This window comes from Penaeus monodon, chromosome 5 (assembly GCF_015228065.2).
Source record: "Penaeus monodon isolate SGIC_2016 chromosome 5, NSTDA_Pmon_1, whole genome shotgun sequence".
NCBI classification, from domain to species: Eukaryota; Metazoa; Arthropoda; class Malacostraca; order Decapoda; family Penaeidae; genus Penaeus; species Penaeus monodon.
In genome coordinates this window covers 40,431,368-40,439,500 of record NC_051390.1, presented here as the reverse complement: position 1 = coordinate 40,439,500, position 8,133 = coordinate 40,431,368, and the positions used below count along the sequence as shown (strand labels likewise).

The window sequence follows — 8,133 nt, the reverse complement described above, 5'->3', positions numbered from 1 at the left end:
TTCTAATATTTACGGTAGCTTTAGATATTTCAATATTGCCATGCATTATTAATATTGCTCAATTTGTGGTTACAGGCAAGATTGATTGATTATTTAAAACTGTTTGCTGCGTCAACAGCTAAGGTCATCACCGGCGAATACCTTGTTAGACTTAATTATAAAATTTTCAAAACATTAAAAATCTCAAGTCTTATAAATAACACTACATATATTAAAAATCAAAACATAAATATTATACTCTAAATGTATAAAGTTATTGCATAAGCATTATGCATAATTAAATTTTATTAAAAATATTAGTCTATGTCACAATCCTAACCTCCAATACAGTTTTCAGTGTATATGGGGAAGACAAGTACATGCTTCTTTGGTCTGAGAATATTGCACTTCTTTCCACTACATGTGTGACCGTTAATGGCTCTTGGCATCCCTCACAAAGTGCTTCACTTTTAGCCATCATCGGCCCATGAGTCAGTCTTATGTGTCCGATTCTTAGTCTTGTTAATACAATTTCTACTTGTTGATTGGGATGGTTATTGGTCACCCAACATGTTTTCTTTTTTCAACTGTCTAATTCTTATTTCAGTTGCATCTAATTTCATGCAGCCTTTACGAGAAAGCTTTCAAGATCCTATTCTGTTTAATTTCAAGATCAATGATAAGAACTTTGTTTAGGATATAGGCTGACCTTTTATGTTGGCTTCTTTATTGAATTGCAATTGTGCCGAATACTTTTATATAGTTCAAGTAATATACTGTATAACATAATGAAAAGAAGCGTTTTACTGTAACTTTTAAAATATAAACTTTCTTTACTCCGAATTTGTCTTTCTGAATTACAGTTTTCTCTTAAAATATAATTTCCTGTAGTATCATGTATGAAATGTCATTGATATCTTCCACTTTTTGCTCAAAATATGCAAGTACTATACACTATGATCGCATGATTAATTGATACTCAATTTGTTTAGAGAGGTTAAACAAACAATCATTTCATATGCACTAATATTTTGGAAACATTATTTATACACTCTACATTTGATATTTTATTCACAAAAGGGAACTATCAATTTACACTTACAAATTATGACATATATTGGAAATTATATTACAAAATACTACTATCACTTACATTTACAAATTATGTGCAATATCTTCCCTTTGTTGGCACCTGACATATTTCCCACAAGGTCTACGGGTACATTTTCTTCATCTAAGAAATTTTCATTTACCAATCCTCCATTCTCGAGAAGTTGACGGTCAAGTGCATTATCAGTAGTTATATTATATAGTAGACTGTTTCTATGTCTGAATCAGTGTATTTAAGTCATCTAAATCTTCCTTTTAAGAATCCAAATGCATTTTCTGCAGCAACTCTGGTTTTCGAATTAATTTAATTTTTCTTTTGCTGATGATGTTGTAAATTACCAACACTTTTGTATACACTAGTAAATGTGTTCAATGGAAAGGCTGGTATTGTTCAGATGGAAATTACTTATGTTTGTGTCCGTTTAAAATCTAACCAAAATAGTTTTATGAAGCACTCCAGTATTATGTGCTCTGCCAGGAAATCGAGCATATACACAAGTAAACTTTAAATTTCCTTAATGAACATCTATTACAGTAACAGTGCTAAAAAAATTTTTTGATGTAATCACTGTGTTGCAGAGATTGAGCTTTAATCCTGACATGGCATCTATTTACTGCTCCTACTATACCTCCAAAACCAGCAAACTTCTTAAACTCCTCTTCTACAGTGATCATCTCGTGGCCAAACTATGCATTTAGTGCGAATATCAACTAATGCATCTATAACTATTTGTACACATATATGAGCAGAACCTTCTGAGATACAATTTTTTAATTTCTCACAGTAAGTTCCTTGGCTACATAAGTACCAAAGAGGGAGTGGTACCATGTGGAAGATTCGTCTTCGAGATTTCTCTCCCAAATCAAATTTATTGAAAATATAGTCTGTCACAGTTTTCCCCAAAAACATTTTCAGCATATATGGGGGAGACAAGTACATACTTCTTTGGAATGAGAATGTTGCACATCTTTCCACAAAGTGCTTCACTTTCAGCCATCATCGGTCCATGAGTCAATCATGTGTGCCGATAACATCCCTACTGTCGGTTGGGATGGATGCTGGTCATCCAAGTGCCAAGGTCATCTCTAATCTCTCGCAGTTTGTTTCTAGAGCTATGGCTCCACTGTGCCCTCCATTTATCATGAAGACAACTTCTGATGCTGGGTTTCAAGTCGGTGTGTGGGAGAGGAAAACAAGCATCACAGGGCTGAATGGCACCTGCCTTAGCCTTTCAATCAGCTTGCTCATTTCCACCAATACCAACATGCACTGGCACCCAACACAGAGTTACATTTTAAAGTGCTGACACCAGTGCAAGCCAATCTTGAAACCCTCACCAATGGATGTGATGAGTTTAAGCTCTTGATTGCTGCGAAAGTCATAGTTTACAATAGAATGGTTCATAAGATCTCTAGTCATCTTGACTGCTGCAAGGATGGCATGTAACTCTGCAGCAAAGATGGAGGCTGCTGGAGAAAGACTCCCAAATGCAGTCTTCTCTCTGTTCGCTGCTTCAAAGCTCACACCATATCACAACAGATCTCAAACCATCTGTATATATTGCACCTGATCCTTGGTATTTAGATGTTGAAGAAATCTCTCTCTGCCTTCTGCTTCGGATTTTTCCCCTTTCTCAATTCCAACCAAATTCAGTTTGATGTGATTACTCCAAGGGGGGAATTAGGGAGTTCTAACAGCCAGAACCTTAGTGAGATTTAAATTAAAATCTTCCACAAGATTCATCCTTCTCCTACCATAGGATCACCTATTCTCAAGGGGGTTGAAAACCAATCTGGATGCAGGAGATTCCGGAATCCTTTGTAGTCTCGTGTAATAATATCAGGTTCATGTAGTCCCGGTGTAGTTAAAGAGGTGGTTCTCCACTCTCAGCATACAGGGACTCCACAGGTCAAGACCTGAAAGCCCCAGTACAGCTTCTAAGAGCTTCATTATAAATCGAGTCCAACGTCCAGTGAACAGTTGAAGTTACAGATGAATAAGCCTCACATCCATAATCAAGTTTACTATGAATAAGTGCTCAATAAAGCCGCAAAAGTGTTGTGTGGCCTGCACCTCAAGATAAATGTGTAAGAACCCGCAAAATACTAAGCCCTTTTGTAGTCTTCACCTTAACTGTTTGATGTGAGGCACCCATGTAAGCCTTAAGTCAAAAACTAGACCCAAGTACTTACCTCTTGAACAAATGAAGTGGGTTTGCCCTTAAATAAAGGGAATGATGGAACTTTCCTCGTTTGTGGAAATGCATTGCCATGTCTTGCTTGAAGAAAATTTGAACCCATATGCTGCCCACTTTACAACCTCATTATTGCAGTCTGCATGTGTCCTTGTCATCTCGCTCGATGTCATTTACAGCAATGGCAAACAGGATCACACTTAAGACACTCCCTTGTGAGACCAGCTGATCTTTCAGGTTAGAGAAACTTACCCACCTGAACATTAAAACTTGTCAGCAAAGGAAGCTTGTATGAAGGTAGGTAATGTCCTAATTAAACAATGTCTGAAAATGGTGTGGGCTTTGCAGCAGTGAGCGAAGGGAGGACTGCATTGGCGGTCTTCTCTGGTGGCCTCGGTCTTCACGGCAGAATTGCATGCCGTCCTTGCAGCAGTTCAGATGACTAGAGATCTTATGAACCATTCTATTGTGATATATTGTGGCTTCTCGTATGCCTTGCAAGCGGTCAAGAGCTTGAACTCATCACATCCTGTAGTGAGGGAGGTCAAGATTGGCTTGCACTGATGTCAACACGTAAAAAAGATAACTCTGTGTTGGGTGCCAGCACATGTGGTATCAGTGGGAATGAGCGAGCTGATCGGAAGGCCAAGGTGGCTGCCGCTGAGCCTTGTGATGCTCGTTTTCCTCTCCCACACACCAACCTGAGACCCAGCATTGGGAGTTGTCTTCGCGATAAATGGAATGAACAATAGAGGCATACCTCCAGAAACAAATTGCGAGAAATTAGAGATGACCTGGCAGTGGGTGACTAGCTCCATCCCAACCGAAAAGTGGACGTTAACAAGACTAAGAATCGGGCACACTAGACTGACTCATGGGCTGATGATGGCTTAAAAGTCAAGCACTTTGTGAGGGATGCCAAGAGCCATAACGATCGTGGGAAAGATGTGCAACATTCTCAGACAAAGATGTATGTACTTGTCTCCCCCATATACACTGAAAAATGGTATTGGGGGAGGATTGTGATATAGAGGGTCTTATTAGTTTCCATAGGGAGACTAATATTTTCAAAAAAAAAAAAAAAAAAATTATGCATAATGTTTATGCAATAATTTATACACTTAGAGCAATAATATTTATGCTTGTTTTTTAATCTATTTATTGTTATTTTAAGATATTTATTGGTAGATTTTTAAAGTTTTAAACATTTTAATATTTCTATTTAACAAGGTATTCGCTGCTAATGACCTTAGCTGTTGACACGGCAGATAATTTTAAATAATCAAATCAAATCAATCTCAAACAATGTCATACAGCATCATGAGTATGCCATGCTTCCAAGTAGTATCGTAAGCCTTTTCAAGGTCAAAGAAAACTGCTAACATGTGATGTCGCTGTAAATATGAAAGTATCTCATATAATAAGTACCTAGTAGTGAAGACCATTGATTGTGTATCAACCCCGGACTTTTTTGAAGGTCCATCGGAAAATAGTTGTGTGTCAATGTGATCCTCGCGCATCACCCCACAGCAAGATGGTAACCTGATAGTTGAGGTTTCGTCACTAGATGAGAGTGACCGTCTGCATGCAGTATGCGACATTCATGGAACTCAAGTTTCATGTTCTCCTCATGTCTTCTTCTTTTCCCGAGACCTGATGAAGTATTATGAAGAGAAACTGTTAGAGGAACTAAAGAATTTTAATGTAGTGGCAGTAAAATGTTTTAAAAAGAAAGTTGATGGTTTGGAACAGTCGACATCAGCTCTCCTAACTTTTGAAACATTAGTCCTTCCAGAATCAGTTAAGTTGGCATGGTACCACCTCAAGGTAAAGCCATATGTGCCCAACCCTATGTGCTTCACTGCCAGGATTATGGCATGGAGCCAACTCTTGCCATTTTAGGGAAAAATATCAACCAAGAGTACACAAAGTGTCATACAACAGGTCATCAAGGGAATGACAACTGTCCAGGCTTAATATGCTGTTACCACTGCAAGGAAGCTCATGAAGCTTCTTCAAAGCAATGTAAAAGGTATGAACTTGAAAAAGTGTTGGTAATAAGGTACAAGGAGAAAGTTTTCCAGAGGCAAAGCGATGTGCCCGTGTGCTGTTTGCACAGCCAGTAGGTCCGTGCTCGGTTATAGCCCTCCTCTATTCCCCAACCCACTTGCCATTCCTCTAAACCTCAGTCCCCAATTGCTGATGAAAGCCTCTGGTGACGTGTTCCCCAGAAACGGAGTAAGAGTGAGAGGTATATGAGGGACTCATCCTCACCCAAAGTTAAGGTCTTGGCAGCCATCAGGCAATGCTCCAGAGCCTCAAAACGGTCACAGCTCCAGCTGCTAACACAGCACCGGGGCTCTGCTGGTAGGCAGATGCCCCTGACACAAAGGCCCTCAGGTTGCCCTTTGACAAGGCCAACAGGGACTCCTGAGCCAGTTCAAACGACTCATCTCAGAGTGGGGTCTTTGGAGCGTCCGGCAAGGCTCATGGGAATTAAAGTTGTCAGCCAGCTGCTACCACATCCAAGGGGCCTCAAAATGCCCTAAAGCAAAGGCTCTAAGGTTGTCGTTGCCCAGGCAAAAAAATGAACCTGTCCGAAGGAAGCTTGGGGAAACTATTTCACAGTAAAAAAACTCTTCAAATGATACTCCCAAGATTCCTGGAAAGAGACAGCCTAAGGTTGGGGCAAACCTGACCACAGGTGTGCCAAACACTTTTGATGAAGAGGTAATCTGAAGAAATGAAATCCCTATCCAATGGAACTGTCAGAGAATTCATGCAAAATGGGAAGAACATGCAACATCTGATACTCATGTAAACTCAGTTTGTGTATGCTTGCAGAGATTATGAACCAGGGAAATCATTCTGATTTCCCTGAGAGGATTCAAGTCAAGCCCAATTATGGGACCTTTGATTAATGGACCCAATGGAGGAGTAGCAGTCAATGGATGTCAGATATTCTCTTCCAGGCCAACAAACACTGCAGACAAACTTGCAGGTGAAGAGCTGTGAGAATTAGGCTTGACACGACCTTAACTTTGCATCCATCTAACCTACCTCCACATAATCTCAATATAGATGACTTGTAGATCTACTTGGGCAGTTGCCACATCATTCTACTCTGGGGAGATTTCAGTGGTCGGCATCACTCTTGGGAAACACTCGAGGAAGGCCTGGAGTCCTTGTTCTCTAAGAGAATGCATTTTTACCCGAACAATGACACTCCTACACATTCGAAATTAAAACTGGGGACATCTACAATATTGACACGTCAATTGGTTCACCTGATACAGTGAATCATGGAACAGGAAGCGAACCAATTTCCAATTACTTTTGCAGGAAGGTGAATGGTAATTCCAGCCAAGGAATGGCAGAGATGGCGACTTGAACAGCAGATGAATCTTTTCTAGAACCAAATACAGTATTGCAAAGGGTCTGTGATTTAATTTCCATTGTGTTCAAGATGCTGTTGATCACTTCATATTATGAAATTCACCTTGGACATCAGAAGCATCCATTCCCACAAAAGTAGCGGGCAGAGTACCATCGACCTCCAAGTACCATGTGGTATGATGAATGCAAAAAAGCTGTCAGAGAAAGAAAAGTGCATTACGGCCAGTTGAAGCGGCCGCCCCAGCAATGAAACTTGATCCATTACAAAGGATCGAGCGCCAAGGCCAGGCGGAGTGCTAAGGGCGACTAGACGGACATAGTGGAGAGTTAACTCTTGGCGAAACCCCCTTAGATATGGTATGGGACAAGGTGTGTAAGGTCGCTGGAAAGAGCACTTCCATGTCACCACCTGCCTTGAAGATAGATGGCATAATCCTCACAGAAAAAAGGTGTTTCAAATGAGCTAGCTAAATCCATAGCAGAGATCTCCTCTGGAGCATCTTACACTGCCCGATTCTCCACTCTTGGCGCTGAATAGGAATGACACCCAGTGTTGTTTTTCTCTAGGACTGCAGCAGAACTTACATACAACTTGCCATTATTGTGCAAGGGGATGGACTCTGCTTTGCAGTTCTGCCCCAGGAAGTGACAATATCCATAAACAAATATTCACTTATCAGAGAGCTCCCAAAAGTTCCTGTTGGACCTATTCAATAGGATATAGAAAGGGCACAGTGCCATCCACATGGATGGAGGCTATAATCATTCCTGTTCCTATACCTGGCAAGAATGCTTCCACACTTGGAAATTACAGACCAGTTTCTTTCACCAGCTACATCTGCAAGTTGATGGAGAAAATGGTAAACTTCAGGCTCACGTGGTTGCTAGAAAAGGAAAATGTGCCGACACCATATCAATGTGGGTTTAGAAAATTGAGATTGACCACAGATGCATTTGTGAGGATGGAAACTGCTATACAGAATTCTTTCACACAGCGACGTCACATGTTACCAGGGAAGGACACATGCAGGTGCAGTAAATCGGGTTGCACAGTGGGCACATATCATGGGTTCAAATTTTCCCCAAGCAAGACCATGGCTATACATTTCCACAAAAGAGGAAAGTTCCATTCTTCCCCCTATTTAGGAGCAAACCCAATGCAATTTGTCCAAGGTGAAATACTTGGGTCTAATTTTTGACTCATGGCTTACATAGGTGCCTCACATCAAAGACTTAAAAGTGAAAGCTACAAAAGGGCTTAGTATTTTGTGGGTTCTTTCACATCTTGGGGTGCAGACGGCACAATGCTTTTGCGGCTTTCCTGAGCACTTACTCGTAGTAAGTTTGACTATGAATGTGAGGTTATATCTGCAATCCATGTTCTCGGATGTTTGACTCGGTTCATCAATGAATTGCTCTCCAGAGATTTTATAGGGGCTGTCTATGGAATGTA

The 8,133-nt window shown here is 40.4% G+C and overlaps 1 pseudogene; it reads right to left on the bottom strand.

The window, feature by feature from the left end:
* Positions 1-1,327: 1,327 nt before the first annotated feature.
* LOC119573552 lies at positions 1,328-1,999 on the bottom strand (annotated as a pseudogene).
* Positions 2,000-8,133: the final 6,134 nt, after the last annotated feature.